This window comes from Nestor notabilis, unplaced genomic scaffold, assembly GCF_000696875.1.
Source record: "Nestor notabilis isolate BGI_N333 unplaced genomic scaffold, ASM69687v1 scaffold23253, whole genome shotgun sequence".
In the NCBI taxonomy this organism is placed as follows: Eukaryota; Metazoa; Chordata; class Aves; order Psittaciformes; family Psittacidae; genus Nestor; species Nestor notabilis.
In genome coordinates, this window is record NW_009922686.1 from 74,705 (window position 1) to 91,388 (window position 16,684).

General features: G+C 42.2%; 1 protein-coding gene across 1 annotated transcript in view; it reads left to right on the plus strand.

Moving 5' to 3' along the window:
- The window catches only part of TMEM132D (transmembrane protein 132D), a gene marked incomplete at its 5' end in the record, with an annotated part of 138,486 nt that overhangs the window by 73,881 nt on the left and 47,921 nt on the right, over window positions 1-16,684 (plus strand). The gene's annotated exons all lie outside the window — the stretch shown is intronic.

The window sequence follows — 16,684 nt, forward strand, 5'->3', positions numbered from 1 at the left end:
GTAAGGCAGTTGCCACAAATGGTCACCTTCACCAACCTCTGCTTCTGCAGAGCTGAGTGCCCCACTGCAGCTGTTATTCTGGCCCTATGGAAAGTGAGCAATTTGGGGATTTGCCTTCGTTTAGGTACCCAAGAGCAGAGTCTGGCACTAGATTCTGCAGAATGTGGACAAACCAGTATTCAGAGTGAACTTAAAATGTGTCTTTGGTTTTGGCATTTAGAATAGTTCCACATCCATCACCTGACTCTAGAGCAAGAAAACAATAATAATCACAGAGCAATCATGAATGCAGAAGTGTCTTTTATTGAAAACTTTTTCTTCTCAACCTACTTTCAAGTCTGTTTTGCCCTGGACAATTATCACAGTGAGCAAAGCTTGGAATCTCTAAGATAAGTTAATTGACTTTAACTCAGGCCAAGAGACTGGTCTTGGACCAGCTGATTGCCTGCTGTAATCAACCAAGGGTCTGATTTCAGGCTGCTTTATGTAAGTGAGCTGCGGATGGGTCATCACAGTATAATCAGTGCAATAATGATTAATAGTTGTATTAAATGTGAAAAGGCCAGGAGGGATGTATCTCATGCAGTGCTTTCCTTCAGTTGCCTCCTCTTCGGGCTGTGTAGGAATATCCACTAGATTGAGGAGTGGGAGTGAGGTCTGACTTCTAATGAAGCTGAGAAAATAGGATAGGCGATAAAAGGCGTATTAAGACCTATGTGTTTCAGAAGAGGAGGGGATTATGGTACTAACCTAGCACAAACAGCTAGTGGGATACGTGTATATGAAGACAAGATCCTGTTTGGACTCAGGTTGAATTCACAGGTAAAATCCCAAGGAACCTGTAGGTAAGAAAAAGAACACCTGGTAATGGGCACTGTAATCATTCCCAAGTACAAGACGGGTATCAAATCTTGTGCTCTGCAAGAGTTAGTGTAATGGAGGAGATGAAATCTCTCCAGTTGCTTTTACTGTGTGGAAGTGAAATTTCTTGTAGGTTCAGAAACAGGGAAACTTTAGGGACAAGTAAATTCGCGTTTCCATCTGGCTGCCAGCTCAAGCCTTTGAAATTGGCACCTGCACCACGAAGTGCCTTCCCGGGAGTAGCAGAAGAGTAACCCACAGACTTGCTGCCATCCGAGGGAATGAGCCAGAAGGTGTAACTTATTAATTAAATTCTGGCAAAAAGCACAATAGCCACTAGGTATGTGGCACAGAATAAAGCTTTAACACAGCTGCTTTATTTTAGCAAATTTTCTGTGGATGTAGCTGTTCAGGCTGAGCTTTGATTTACTGAGTTAGGCCCAAATGCATGAAATAGACGAAGAAAAAAAGCAAAAGCATGTAACTCCAGAGATAAGACTTAGTCTGCAGCAAAGCAACAGATTTCATCCTATTTTCTGAATTTGAATGTAGTTAGAAAAAGAAAGTCACTCTAAATAAAAAGTTCCATCACTATGGCATTAAATATATATATATGTGTGTGTGTGTGTGTGTGTGTGAGTAACAAGCCTTAAGAGGCCTGGCTGACAAAGTTAGCATAAAAAAGGCACTTTTTCCTGTAATGCACAGCCTGGTCCTGTGTACAGATTGTGTTAAGAAACAGTTTCAAAGACACGTTTGCTGCTCTATGTCTAATCTCAGCGGGGACGCTCAGCCCACCTGCCCATTATTGCTCTCATTAAATCACTGTGCCCGGTCTCAGCATATTTAAGGCTCTGTCAGCATTTCCGTTTAATAACCGTCATATGTAACACAGTGGCCTCTACCTTTTTGTATTGCACAGAGGTTATCAGTATTCAGTGGACACTCTCGTATTTTACAATGTATTTAAGAAACAACAGGATTTAAATTTGATTGAACAGTTTTGACTGTGATACTGGATTAGCATTTCAAATACTTTTTTGTGCTAACCTCTTTTGGTAAGCCCTAATTATTTAAAAGTAAAATGCTTTCAGAAATAGATGACATTGCTAATTGAAACAGCCACAAATGAAAAAATAATGTACATGCTGCAAGTTAACCAAAACAATTTGGCTGTCTCTGGGGACCGTTACAGCAATCAGAGGCAGATTAACTACAGGGAGGAGTGGGGGGAAATAAGGAGTGTGTAGCAACATGTACTACTCAGTCTTTCTGTTATCTGATGTTGTGCATTATTATTGCAGATTATAGGCATGCTACGTAATTTCATAATGCTATTCCTAGAAAATTATATTCTATCTTCCTATTAAGAAAAAAACCAAACCAAAACAAAAAGAGGACTGTAAGAATCAAAATAAATTTAATATCTTTGGACACCAAAGTTCTGCTTGGTATTTTCAAGAGCCATCCATTTGAATACAATTTGAAGTCTACATTTATGTGAGCTGAAAGGTTTCTTCCCTCTGTGATCTCCTTAAGAAAGGTTTTCTCTTGATTCAATAGGAAAATGTGACCAGTACTGACAAAGGAAATCATAACGCTTATTCCATCCCAGGAGTACTGAGAAGCTTAACTAATTATGTTTTATAAAACAAATGGTGCAGCATGAGCCCTATTTTGGCTCTGTGCTAAATAAGCTGCTACAGGGATCACAGCTGAAATGACAACTGATAGATTCAGTAGCTTACACCAGCCACATCCAGGGGACAGTCTGGGAAGCCCAGCACACCCCTTAGCAGGGAATCCAGCCAGCCCCAGCTCCTGCTGCTCTCAATGTACAAAGTACGGGAGTGACAAAATCTTGGATCCAAAGGAGCCTTCTGGCCAAGCTCCAGTTTATTAATTTCTTTCCCACTATATAGAAATCCTCTTCTCTTCAGTACCTTTTTGCCCACTTCTTAACTTGTGCTGCTTCTGCTTTGGCTCTGTAAGTGAACTATTTCAAGCATGAGCCAAAGGACATGGACATAAAAGTACAGCCAGGATCCTTTGGTACCAGATTCCCCCACAGTTCAAAAAACCTTTCCACCAAGTAGGAAGCCAACATTGACATGTCTCTATTTCAGAACTGAAGTTGTATTCTTCACAGTATTTTCTCTTTTAGGAATTGTTCAGAGATAAGAGAAAAAAATATTATGGGCTATGCTATTGAATTCTATCCATCATAATGCAGTTTCAGAACAAATCCCTCCATGTCATGTAAGTAGAGCATTAAAGAAAACAGCACTCAAGATGATGCTGTAAAATGTGCTTTAATACCACAATCATTTATTATGTTCATGTTGTATCTTCCATAATAATAATGAATTTGAAAGCAAATGTTTATGCGACATAAACCTAGCTTAAAGCAGACTTTAGAGTTTAGAAAGCTCCAAATGCTGCTCAGAATCTCTCACAGGCACTTAAAAACCTTAAATTCTCAGTGTAGGATTTTTTTCAGCAAAATCTCTTCCTTTTCCTCCATTTCCTCTACCTGGGTGACAGTCCTTCCCTGAGGCGGGTGAGGGATGGGCATTTTTATGACTTGAAGCTTTGCCTCTTCAACCTCTGTGAAAGCCTTAGGTCCTACGTATGAGTCCCAGAGTACCCAGCAGCCTTTGGTCTGATGTCTCTCGGGAAGCCTGGGTGGTGTTTTGGTGGCTTTGCTTTAATAGGCAGTATCTGTTGAAGGCTTTAATAGTGCTCTCTCTGCTCTGCAGTGCCTGCATTGCTACCAGATGGACATTCCCAGGGCCTCAGATGGTTGGGAACCTTTTGTAATACAGATTGCATTTGGCCAGAAGGCGAAAAATATATGAGGAGCTTCTTAATAATTACAAGAGAGATGTGTCTGTCTCATTTTGGCTTTCCCTTTCTCATGCGTGCTAAAGCCATTTCTGTTTCTTTGATTCCATAACTCCAAACTGAGCTCTAAAGTTTGTGCCTTGCTCACTATCCGAAGTCATAATCTGTCACCCCACTGACGTGTCTTTACTGTTTAATTTTGAGGGCAGGCTATGTGAGAGCAGTCGATATAAAATGAAGCCATTACACTAGGTATCAGGAAAGCTTAGGTGCGGGTATAAAGTAGACTGTCTGAGGTAGGACTCAAGCTTGTGTTGACTTTAAAGAGGTTGAAAACTTGAGGTTCCGGAGAGGAGAGCTCATTCTCCTTTGCCATTGTTACAAGGTGAGCCAACTCCTCCACCCAGTTGTGCAGTTTGGTGGTGAATGTGTAGTAGATGTCTTCTGAGCCTGACCTATACGGCGTAAGTCTGTTGTTACTGGTGTAAGGGAATATGGCTGTAGCTTTTAGTGTAGGAGATGTACAGTTCAGTAGCAATTTTGTTGGTTATGATAGTGACCCTCACACACATTCCTCTACCAGTTTAGGAAATAACTGAATGCAAAGTTTATCCCAGAATAAATTGCAGTTGGAGAGTATGAAAAAATTCTCTGCCCAGGTGATCCATTCATTGTAGTCCCAATACTCTGGTCCTTATTCTGGCAGGGCAGCCTACCTAAGAGGACATGACTGGTAGGACTTCTTCCTGAAAACATCCTGTGAGATCAGGGCTACAACTTACGGAGGACTTTGGCTTAGAAAGGAGCTGTATAAATTGAAAAATTCATGTGCTGCTTCCAACTCCCACTTGACTTTCCTGGGGCTTCAGCAAGATGCTTCTGATGCTGGAGAGGAGTGAAGTCAGATAAGTTTCCCATGTCAAATATTTCAGCCCTGGTGCTGAAAGAATATGTCACCGTAAAGCTATACTGACAATTAGCAAACCCTCTCCCATATCAAGTCTTATTCAGCTGAATGGCAATGGATTGTATTTTGTATAATGAAGCATGATCTATCCCAAGTATTTAGCATAAAGGAAAACAATAAATCATTCTGGAGCTGTCAGCATAAGACTTGGATGCTTTACCTTAGGTAAATAAACAGTGCCTCATTATCGTCAGGAGTTTGTGTGAAATCAAGAGGCAGGAATTGTATTACTGTGTTTCCAATGGTTGATAATTGTTTTAAACCATTGGAGTGAATAGGTTTTAATTCATTTGTACCTCCCTTTTGTCTGCTGTTGAAGAAGACTTGAGAAATAGCCGTGCTTGTAAGCACTGCTGTGTGCCAGGCACTGATAAATGTATCAAACTCTATTATGACTTTATCTGGGAAACAGATTTTGATAGCTTGCTAGGATTTAGGTCATTGGATAATTCAGTGCAAACTGCAAATCTCAACGCTATTGACAAAAGACAGAGCACAAATAGGCAGCACTTTCTATAAATCCCAGACCTGTAAGTAGCTCTCTTTTCACAGATTTATAGTAAATGTCCTTGAAAGCTATCCAAAAAAATGAACACCCTGGGCCTAGATTGACAGGTCGGCTTTTCAGATTCGTTGCATCCATGTTTTTCCTGTAAAACACGGTGTGAAAGACCTGCTCTATAATGGAATGTGAATCTGCACAGAATACCAGCTTCCTAGGATGCAGATCCTAACCTCCTCCAGTATACATGGTGAACTCTGTAATTAGTAGGGTTGCGTGTCTCCCAGACTTACTTATCTGGGACTCAAGTAAATTCTTTCTACTCATCTTTTTGGATGTTAAAATCCTGAAGTGAGAGACTGAGATGCACCTCAGAAACCCAGGAGACTGGTTGGTTTGTGTGGGGAGAAGACAGGAGACAGGGAAATTGGGAACATCAAAAGGAAGGGTAATGTTAGGTGAAAGGAGACATACTTTTCTTTGGTTTTCTTTAGCTTTAATTAAAAAAAAAAAATTAAAAAATTGAAAAGCAAAGGAAAATAATGACCCTCAAACACAGAGGGAAAAAAAATCTTTGTCAACCTTAGCACCCTACTCCACCAGCTGCAAAAATTCACAACACAGACATTATGTGTTTTGTCACTTAAACACATTCCTTGCAGCTTATTGCCATTTTAATGAAAATCAAGAGCATTGATACCTTTGTGTGACTTCTGGAGGTAGGTTTGAAGATTGTGGATTTGCAAAGCAAGCTTTACTTACTAATCTAAAGTCTTAGATCTCTTACCTTAGCAGAGGTAGAAGAGTGTACAGAGTTCAGGTGTCACCTCTTAGACAGAACTATGGTAACAAGGCAAGAATTAAGATTTGTGTTCTTCCAATGCACATTTTGCCTAGAGTTAATAATGACCCCCATGTTGGCAGCACTTAATACCCCCAAGCAATTACAAAAGGAATTGAAGGAAAATGAAGGAAGGTGAATGAGGATATTGAAACTGTGAATTCAGGACATCGGAGACCAGCTAGGAAGGAAATTAAGTCCTCCCGTGATACATGGGAGAGGCCAAAGTTCAAGTTCCACTCTGTGCCGCCTTTTCTGAAGATTAGAGATGGACAGGATATGGCCTGGCCCTATTTCACTGCAAGGGCCTATTTTAGCCTCCTTAGACCCCTTTTCTAGCAAAGAGAAGAGCTGGGCAATCATGAACCTAGTTTGGAGATGGGGTTGTGCTGAGCTGGTGGTGAGCACTTCAGAGGTCACACCAGTGCTTGGGTATCTCTTCCTATTTCTCTACCAGCTGCTTTTCTGATTTTACTGCTCAGTGCTTCCCTGGCCATCTTGGTGAGGAATCTCCATCCCATCCTGTCCTGTCTGGTGGCTCAGCACTCATCAAACCCGAGGCTGAGTCATTTCAGCTAAGTCAGCAGAAAAATAGCCCAATAAAATGCACTTAACTCTCTCTGGCTTAGCAGGACCAAATGGTCAGCGCAGGGGCTGAGAATCAGGAGAGGGGATGGCGGTGGCAGCCAGGGTTTGCATTCCTCAGGGAAAGTGTGTTGTGTTCCTATTGTGTTGTGTTCCTATTTCACAGTCTAGTAACATAAAACTTGGATCCTGCTAGCTTCTGCAGGAAAAGTGCTCCCAGGCTTCAGCTCCGCCCGCTCACTGCCATCCTTCAGCTCTGTCTGTTCGTTCACTGCCATCCATCCTTGGCTCATGTTTCTCCCTTTCCCAGCAGGGATATCAGATTCAGGGCTTCTTGTCTAAATCACAGACAGTGAGGTTTTCATCCCCCCATCCTCTGAACTGCCATGGACCTGATGAAATGTTCTTGTCAGCGTGCTGGGGCTGGAGTCATGAACAAAATGCCCCATCTAACCTCTGGCATGATGCTGCTCTAACTACAGCTGTCGCTTCTGCACATTGCAGTACACGGAAATACTTTGTGAGATTCATTCCACTTGCAAGGAAGCAAAGCTCAGCTCCATCATTCATCATGGCCAACTATCAGAGACATCCATTTCCAATATGAACATCCCCTCCTCTTTAAACAGCACTCTCTGAGGGGACATTGAATGTACTGCATCCACATCTGGTAAGATGGTACCACTTCTAGTAGATTTTAAATGCTTTGTCACTGTGACTTGATTAGAAAAAGATACCTGTTCATTGTGAATGAGCTTCTCATACTGATCTTTGCTTTCTCTTTGGTCTGGCAAGGTAGCTTAACAAGCCATGTTTTGTCTAAAGCTGCTGCATGTCTACTCGTAGTCTTTAGCAATCATAAATATACCTGTTCCTATTTAAAGTCTCTGCATACCACCCACACATGGACTGGAAAAGAGAGGAGATGATGTGAATACAGATTAAACTCTATGTTAAGTATTACTTCTCTGATTGCAATTTCTGGTCCTCCTGATGAAGTGGTCTTTCTGTTTCATTTGTGTTATCAACGGGAATGGTTTGAAAATTGCTCTGGTGCGAAGGAGAGCAGGAGGAAAACATTGCTCTACAGTAAGCACTTTGAAAGAATGTTTACACCCAGAGCATCAAATTAATTTCCCCAAAGAACAGGCTGAGTTGATCAAAACCAGAAATGATCATTGGTTTTGCGCATATTTGAATACAAATAATTTCATTTCAAAAAGTCTGTTAAATGCAGCAACTCACGGTGATTTCCATATTTCCTCAAGCACAACGTAATTATGTTCGTAGGCTCCATTTTCTTGTTTTTGTTAACGTAATTAGGAGTTAACATTAATTGGAATAAGTTACAGCACCTTTTCTCTGGGTGCAGGCAGGTGCAGAGGCAGCTCCGTGACTGGGCAGAATCAGGGCACGGCTTGAGACCTGATGTTTCCCATCTTAGTTCACTGAGGTGCCAGGCAGTAGAGCAGCAGCACATCATTCTGCCTTCATTTTTGTTTTAAAATGTTCTTCTGCAAAGCTCTTGATTCTCAGTTGAACTCCTTCGGGAATCCTAATGGAAAAGTAGTTGAAAGCTTCAAAATCTCTAGAAATCCTGCCAGATCTTCATATGTCCTCAGAAATTCTTTAGCATTTGTGACAACTGACCATCACCAGCTTTTGGAATTCTGCAGGGACTATTTATCTTCTGGCTGGAAGAAATGGTAACGTGTGTTGGAGAGAGACACGTGCCTCCCATATAGCCACGCTGGTCGTGCTGCAGTAGTGAAACAAATTGTCAGATGGCTGATGATCATCCAAGGCTCAGTTCAGATCCTTGTTACTGGCCTGTTGTGACTGGGAGCACTGAGGAGTGTGCTTGACCCCCAAGATAAAAGAGCTCTGGGTCACCCTGCAAGCTCTTCTAGAAATAACAGTGATGGCTGGCAGAAATGCTACTCTCACACTGACTGTGGGCAGGCAGAAAATGCACAAAATAACAGAGACTTCAAGGGATCCCTGAAACACGACACGGGAACGGGTTTTAAACTGCAGGATTCCATCCATTTGTCACAATGTGATAGTTTGCAAAGTGATGCTGGCACTTTGCATTTTACATACTATGTCTCACCCCTTTGTTCAAACGAAGATTTCAAGGGAGTTTTTAAGTACTGTCAGTATCCTCTCTCCACAGGCAAATGTGAATCTTATTACAAGGAAGTTAAAGTAGAAACTGACATTTTCAAAGCAAGGATCAAATTCTGTTGTGAATGGTTCAAGTATGCCACCTAGATTCATATCCAGACTCTGAATTATAAGGAGCCTGATCACTGGAAGTGGTCAGCACACAATTACAAGGCAGCTCACTTGTATTGAATTTTCATGGAATAAAGTCACTTAATTAGGTCTGTAAGTATGGATTTAGGTGAGTAATGGCACGTAAGTTTGAGAATGTTGTGCTTTGGCTTGTCCAGTAACCTTGCAACAAATGTGTGATGCTGCTGCAGCCAGGACGCAGTGCGGTTAAAGACTCGTCTGCTCCCGAAGCGACACAGTCAATAGGTTCTTGGTATTTTTAATCATAAAGCTTCTTGCAGGAGAGGCTTCTCTCTGGCCAGAGAGAACAAAAATAAAGTCATCATACACATATCATTGTACCAGCATCATTCATTATCTCAGCATAATCAGAAAGTACTGTAGAGATAGCTATTCCAGATTTTCATTAGTCAGGAAGAGAGATGAAGTTCGTGTCCCCAATAAAAATATGAAGCTCTGTGCATGTCCTAACTTAAACCTTGTCAATAGTTTCAGTGAAGTAGCTGAAAATCAGGATATGAAAAATGGCCATCAAAGTAGTATTGGGGAATCATGTGGGTTAGATGAGGTGATACGAGAGCAGTAATACTAAGAGAATGGGGTTACTTGTCAGGCAGCAGTGTTCAGGATACTGGAGACAGTATTTTTGTACATGATGATGTAGAATAAAAAAGGCTCATATGGAATCTGTTCACAGAGTTGTGGAAAAGCAGACTCTGAGGTCTGAGCATCAGAGTTTAATACGAACAGAATCTCTAAACAGGGAGTTGACAGTGTTAACAAAGGTAATATTAGATTTGAATGAGAAACTTTGTACGGTTAATTAAAAATCAAAACCACAGTTATAATAGAAGTAATTATCCAGGAGTATTAAATCAGTTGCAAGTCCAAGCCTATAAAAGAATTAATCAGGAATAATTTAATATTTGATATTGAGGGCTTATATTTTCCACTAATGCCAAAACTCATTCCATTAACCAATACAATTCTTCAAGTCTATCTATAAAATGAGACCCTGAAAGCAGGACAATAGATGAAGAAGTTTTAATTCTGCTTTTCAACTACAGTTACAGTAAATAGAGTACTGTTTCTATCTAGAGAATCACGCTGGCTAAGGACAAAGATTTTTCTGATCCATTTCCCCATGTCCAACAGGGGCTGATAGCAGATGCCGTGGGAATGATATAAGAGCAAAAGAAGCTGCTTTCAAGGGTGTGTAACTCAGCATGTTTGTGATTTGGAAGTGTGATCTATTTCTTTCTTCCATTAATATATTTGATTGCTTTTAAATCGCAACGGAGCTCAATCCAGTCAAACATTCCTGTTTTCTGGTGCAAGGAATTTCATTATTAGCTACATTATGTGGAAACCCAACATCTTCTGTTTGTTTTAAACCCTGCTATCTGGTAATTTTCCTGTTTTGTGATGCAAGACTACAATTCTCTGGTCTAGGTTCCCTTTCACCAGACCTCTGATCATCCCATGGATCTCACTTGTAGCCCCTCTCAGTCATCATTTTTTTCTTGCATCACCTTTTTAGCCCTTTTGGGGCCCTTCTCAGTTGTCCTAGACGTGAACAGCAAATAATGAAAGGAGATTAGAAAGGAAGAGCAAAAAGGACGATTTGCTTTATCTGAAGAAGGAATTGAAATACTGGGGACAGTGAGGGAAATTCCTAATGCAGAAAGCAAAAAAGTATAAAAGAAGCATTGCATGATGGGGATATTGTGGTTACCATCTAACCACTGATAAGTTATCAATGCAGCTCAGACTAGATCTCACTGAAGTCACTGCAAGGCATCACAGGAACTCTGATTCTTGAAAACAGGCTTTTGTTGAGCAAAACTGTAATTTTATCAAGGTAGGTCAGGAGCTTTGTGGAGCTTTTGGCTGCAGGGCCCCTGGCTTGTAGTAAATTCCAAACAAACACAAAAACCTAAGCAAATAAAAGCTTAAGTCAGATTGTTTCAGTCCCATGTGTCTGGCGGCACCTTGAAGAAGAACCAAGCTTTTATTGCTGTCATCTGAAGATTTTCTTCTTCTTTTTTAACCCAATAAATAAGCTTGTCACAATCCAGTCCTGAGCCTACTGCTGCCGTTTATCAACTTGGCTCCTGCAGGAGCCAGTGTCTGGAGGCAGCCTGTATAGCCAGTAGCAGGTGATAAATGGTCACACCAGGCTCAATGTTGGCATCTGGAGGCAGTTATTTATCAGACAAGAGCTTTATAATCTTAAAAGGCTCCGTACCTTCCCCTTCCTTCCTAACAGTAAACTTGTCTCTGAACAAGTTATCTGGAAAACACTCCTTCCTCATGCATCTTTCTTAATTTTCAAAATCCACAAAAAAAGGCCCTTGAGATACTTGTAGTTGCATTTGGTTTAGATTACGGAATATCATATCACAGTAAAATAGATGATCTGTTAGTCCCCAGGGTTACACTCACTAAAATCAGTGAGAATTTTGCTCTTGAAATCATCAGATACAGTATGAAACCCAGTCCTTTCTGGATACCTGATCCTGGGAACAGCCTCCTGTGCAGTTACCTAACACTACAAATAACAGCATTTATTGTCGCTGTGGGTGTTCAGGCTCACACCTTCATAATCATTTTTGAGTGACTAGTTCTTAATATAGTACTTTATCCATATGATTTTTTTCTCGAAATGAGAAGAAGCTGAAGGAAGAAAAGGAAGCTGTTACTCTCGCAGTGACATCTGAAGAATTACTGGATACAGATCTCTGTATACATCAGATTAGGAAAATATTTCAAATGTCCTGGGTACAAAATACGTAATTTGATGTCCAGATTTATTTCCTTAAGGACATTGGGCTGACACTAACATAAGTTCTCTACCAATCATCCCAGAAGGATTAGTCATTAAGCAATAGTTGTAGAATATACAATATTATCTTAAAGGCATTGACTCGACAGCATGCATGTTCCCCAGGATATTATTACATGACTCTTCATGTATTTTTTCTAATGGCTTTTTGGATTTCCTGTTTTCAGCCTGCCACAACCAGCTTTACAAGCGTCCAACCACTCCTTTTCTGTGTTATTAATTTTTTTCTGTTGCAAAGCATTTCTGATCACTCTCCTATCTGTCTAACCGCGTCTTCAGTTTATTGCTTTTCTGTGGTGCTGTTAGGGATTTTATTTCCCAGTTGCTATTACTTTTTAACTACTCATGTAAATCTGTATCAGTTCAGATTCATGCAGAAAAAACAATTTGTCACAAATATGCAAAGGCTAAATGATCAAAGCAGAGCTTGCGGGCTCGCTACTTTCTATCTCTGCCTACTTCATCAGACCTAAAAATGTTCTATCTTCATTGAGATTCTTCCACTGCCCTGCACCATAGCCTTTATGTATGGCAGGGAAAATAAAAGTACGAGTCATTTCTTGGCATGTCTGTAAGATCAGCAAAATTGCACCCATTTAGATCTGCAAAGGGTCCGGCAGCACTTGGCACAGGCTAATCACACAGAAGAAGTTCTAAATCAGTAGTGCCACTGAAATCCAGGTGCCAAATACCATTATGAGCATGGAACTTGTAAGTGGGGAGGGGTTTGGAAAGAAAAGTTTGGTTGCTGTGTCATATGAAAAATAAATAAATAAAGATCAAAATCTCTTTGCCAAGATCAAAGGCAGAGAGGTGTAGTTTGGGGCTCCTCAGCTGTAGACATGGCAGTGTTATAACCAACGGTACGTGTGGATGAAAGGCACTTTCCTACTTTTGTTCCTAGAATTGCAGTGTTCATGCACTTCTCAACACATGGCGTGACCCAACGAAGGGATGAGTTTACCCACAGTGGCAGGAGGGTGCAGCCTCTGCAGGCGCTGCAGGCAGGGACCAGCATCCTCACCCAGTCACTGTCAGGGATTTTTTTCTAAGGACATATTGTGACCCAAATTCTGTCCTGGGCATCATGACGTCCTCACAAAGGTCACGATCACATGTCTCGGAGCAGACTTTGGCCCCATTTGCCATATGGGAGCTGGAACATCGTATTTTTTCTGACTGTCCCTTGTGTATATTTTTGTGTTTCTGTTTAAAGTTCAAATGAAGAGCTAATTACTGAGCCAGCAGAGCCCGATGGCTGCAGGCTTCCCTGCTGCTCGCCCTTAGTCTGCTCATGAATGAATTTTTGGTTCTGGGGCAGGTTTCCAGGCCCCTGTGATGATCCCAGTTTAGCTCAGACTGCTTATTGCTTGACATTACTACATACAAATGTGCTACAAAAACTACCAAGGCCAATGTTGAAGGAAACTTTGGAATAGGCAACTTAATCACTTCTCCTCTGCACAGTGACCAGGAGAACATGACTTCTCTTATTCCTTACAAACCTCTTTCTTCTCTGTAGAAGTCTGAAAAAGTAGTTTGGTCCTTGCTGTCTGTCTCTGCCATGGGAGCATACAGTAATTACCACATTGGGACAGGTTTCATCTTTGCAAATCTGCTTGTTTCTCACTGTCACTGCTTCATTTTCTCCTTTTTTTCCCACTGTGGCTGGTACATCATCTATGTTGCTATCAGGGTTTTCCATGTGCAGCAAGTGGAATGGGGTGGCAGAGCTCCAGAGATGCTCCTGGCTTTGCAGCTGGCTCTGTGGTGGTTTGGGCAGCTCTCCTGACCTTACTGCTTCTCAGGTTTTGCCTCTAGAAAACCAAAGTTGTAAGAGATGGGAGAAAAGGAACAAACCTGTCTGTTCAAGACTTGCAACATCCTGTAGTCCCTATGGGAGAGCTGAATTTTAAAGAAGGTTGTGAAGTAACCAGCTCTGCAGGTGTCCTGGATAAAAATACAGATGGGCTGGTGACAGAGCTGGTTGGTAGACATTAAAAGCTGGGAAAACTGTTGGAGATAACAGAGCATATAGCGAGGATGGGGCAAAACCATCATGAGCTTTGGGGTGAAAATGAGGTATTTGCGTTGTGTGCCTGGGTTGTGGAGATTCTCAAGTCCAAAAGACTATGAAGATGCTGTTATGGTTGGTGGTTGGCAAGCAGCAGAGGAGGAGGGGCTTCTGTCGAGATCCAGAATAAGGAGGATCTCAACTCCTCTGCACAACTGCCCACACCAGGCAGGCTTCAGATGGGTCAGTGCAAACACAAGGGAAACGGGAGTCACCAACGCAGGTCCCGGAGGTGGTTTGGTATGTGAAAATAATGGAATGTTTCACAGCAGGGCTTCACCATAGGAGCGAAACTGCACAAGGCACTGGCAGGCAGACCCCAGCAGGTGCATCACACATTACAAGATGATACTGAAGTAGTTTTCAGGTGTCAATTTGTTGGTAAAACAACAGAAAAATCTAAACTTAACCAGAAAATAAAACATGGACTCTCCTTTTGTTCCATCTGTTTTGCTTATCTCAGGGAACTCTGGTGGGGCCTGATTCCCACACAGCCTTTTACAGAAAACTTGTTCCCCAATACTGTAAAGACACATCATTTACACCTCTGTGATATGTACTAAGAAATATTTTTCCAAGGAAGCTGATGTAGCTGCTGTGATCACTGAGTCGTTTATATATTCCTAATCTAGAGTATCAGGAATTCCAGTCAGTGCAGAAACAGGCTTCATCCCACGTGTGATTATGCGGGAGGGAGGGAGCAGATAATGGAGTATGAGAGCAGCGTGTGTGAGCAGGGAGGTCTCTGCTAAAAGAGCTTCAGTTTTCAGCAGTGCCCAGTATCAACTGCAACACTGGCTGCATGTACTGTATTTTGCCAAGTCCTGTATCCTTTAACAAGGTGAAGTGGCACAGTGCTTTACCTGTATTTTCTTTAGCCAGTGGCTAACCTGCCCTGGAGAAACTGTGAGTCCCCCTCCTCTCTGGCCCCTTTCCCCATCCTCTGCCTCGGTTTGCTTCCCAGTCCCACCTGTGACCCTCCCCAGACTCTGTTTCTTACATCCTCTCACTTGCTGGCTGTGGCAGTGCTGAACAGTGATTGTGGCCAGAGCAGACAGTGAGCACTGGGGCAGGAGGGAGGGCCTGGTGGCACGGAGCCCTGCTGGTCACCTACCCCAGGGTCACCCACCCTAGGGGCAGCAGCGGCCACAAGAGGGGAGAGGAGCAGGGTGTGCAGGCAGGGGAGAATGCAGATTTCATCACTGTCTGGCTCTGGGAAGCAGAGAATGACAGAAAAAAACCCTGTCAAATGTCTGCTGGATATTTCTGCATCCCGGGGGTTGCTCTAATCTGCTCCGTGTTGGCCAGGCCCCAAGGAGCTGTGTGGCAGATGGGGACAGGGTTCCGTGTCCCTTAGTATTCCCTTTAGACCACTGAGCTCACAGCACGATGTGGAAGATGGGGGAGTATTCATGTGCAGCTCATAGGACAGCCTGGGAATGACAGCAGAAAGAAGAATAATTAAAAACCTCCCAACATATTATTCAAGGCAGTGATTTGTTTTGGGCTTTTTCATGCTTCCCTCCATGAAAGCGGAGCTGTTGCAGTCACTTTGACCCCAGACGTTCTGGCTCTGCTGCACATCGCACCAAATATTTGCTCTGCTAAATTGCATTGCTCAAGTCTCATTGGTATCTTTTCTTTGAAGTGATATCCTAGAGCTTTCATTTTGTTGCTGGAAATCCCTACATCACATTCCATAGTCCACCCCTTACAGAGCTCCACAACGCCTGCAGGCACCAAGCCTCTGCATTAGGCTTCCTAACTGCAGGCCTGAGAATCAAAAGAGCCTTCACGCTGGCACATCAATCCAGGAGCTGAGATACTGACCCCATGTGTGAAATTCTGATTGGGTTTAGCTAATTTCGCATGACATGTCCCTACCAGTCTCTCCAGTCTCAGCAATTCAGCAGCATCAGCCACAGTGTATTCGTGTACCTTAGGCCAGATCTCCCAGCTCTGCTTCTTTGAAAGGTCTCCTTTGACAATCAGACATGGTTTTCCCTCCTGCAATGATGTCTAAAAGCAGCCTGCTTAGGAAAAGCAAAGAACTCCTCCACAAGTTTGTTTATAAGTTTGTTTGTTTGTTTGTTTGTTTGACTTTAAGAGCAAACCTTGTTGATTATCAGCTAAAGAGTCTGTCTAGAGACCAAAATCACGTATGCACACACAGCTTCATGGATTACAGTTTGGAGCCTGTGAATTAATTAGCAATTTCTCTGAAGAACCGCAGCCTGACAATTCACAGACTTATAGCTCTCTGACTTTGATAAACAGAGAATGTACATGACAGCTTCCTGGGATCATGGTAGCCTACTTAGCACTGCAAACCACCAAAACACCAAAGGATGACTTGCCAAAAGTATGCTAACACAACTCCTGAATGTTAGACATCAAAGCATTAAAGGACTTGCCGAAAGTATGCTAACACAACTCTTAAATGTTAGACATCAAAGCATTAAAGGGACTTTAAACCTGAGACAAATTAGAATTTGCGTTGACTCTACAGCTAGAAGAAACTGAACTCCCATGGGAGGACTTGGTTCCTCAGCTGTCTGAGCATCAAGGAAATCCAATACAGCTTGGGTAGCTTACTGGTAATGTTACAAACTGCCCCGTTGCTAAACAGCTCATTAACCTCTCTAGATGGTTTGTGTGTGTGGTGTTGGCTCCCAGAAATCCTTAGCAGAAAGTTCAGGCTTAAAATTACACACTTCTACTTTGGGAAGTCACTCCTGAAAACTTTAAACCCTCATGTGCCGTTATCCCAGCAGCAGGGCTGTAAAGATCAGCTAGCACCAAAAACAGGGGCAAAGTCCAAAGAAAACGTAGCTTTTACTAGCTGGTTCAGCAGCTTGAGATCAGCT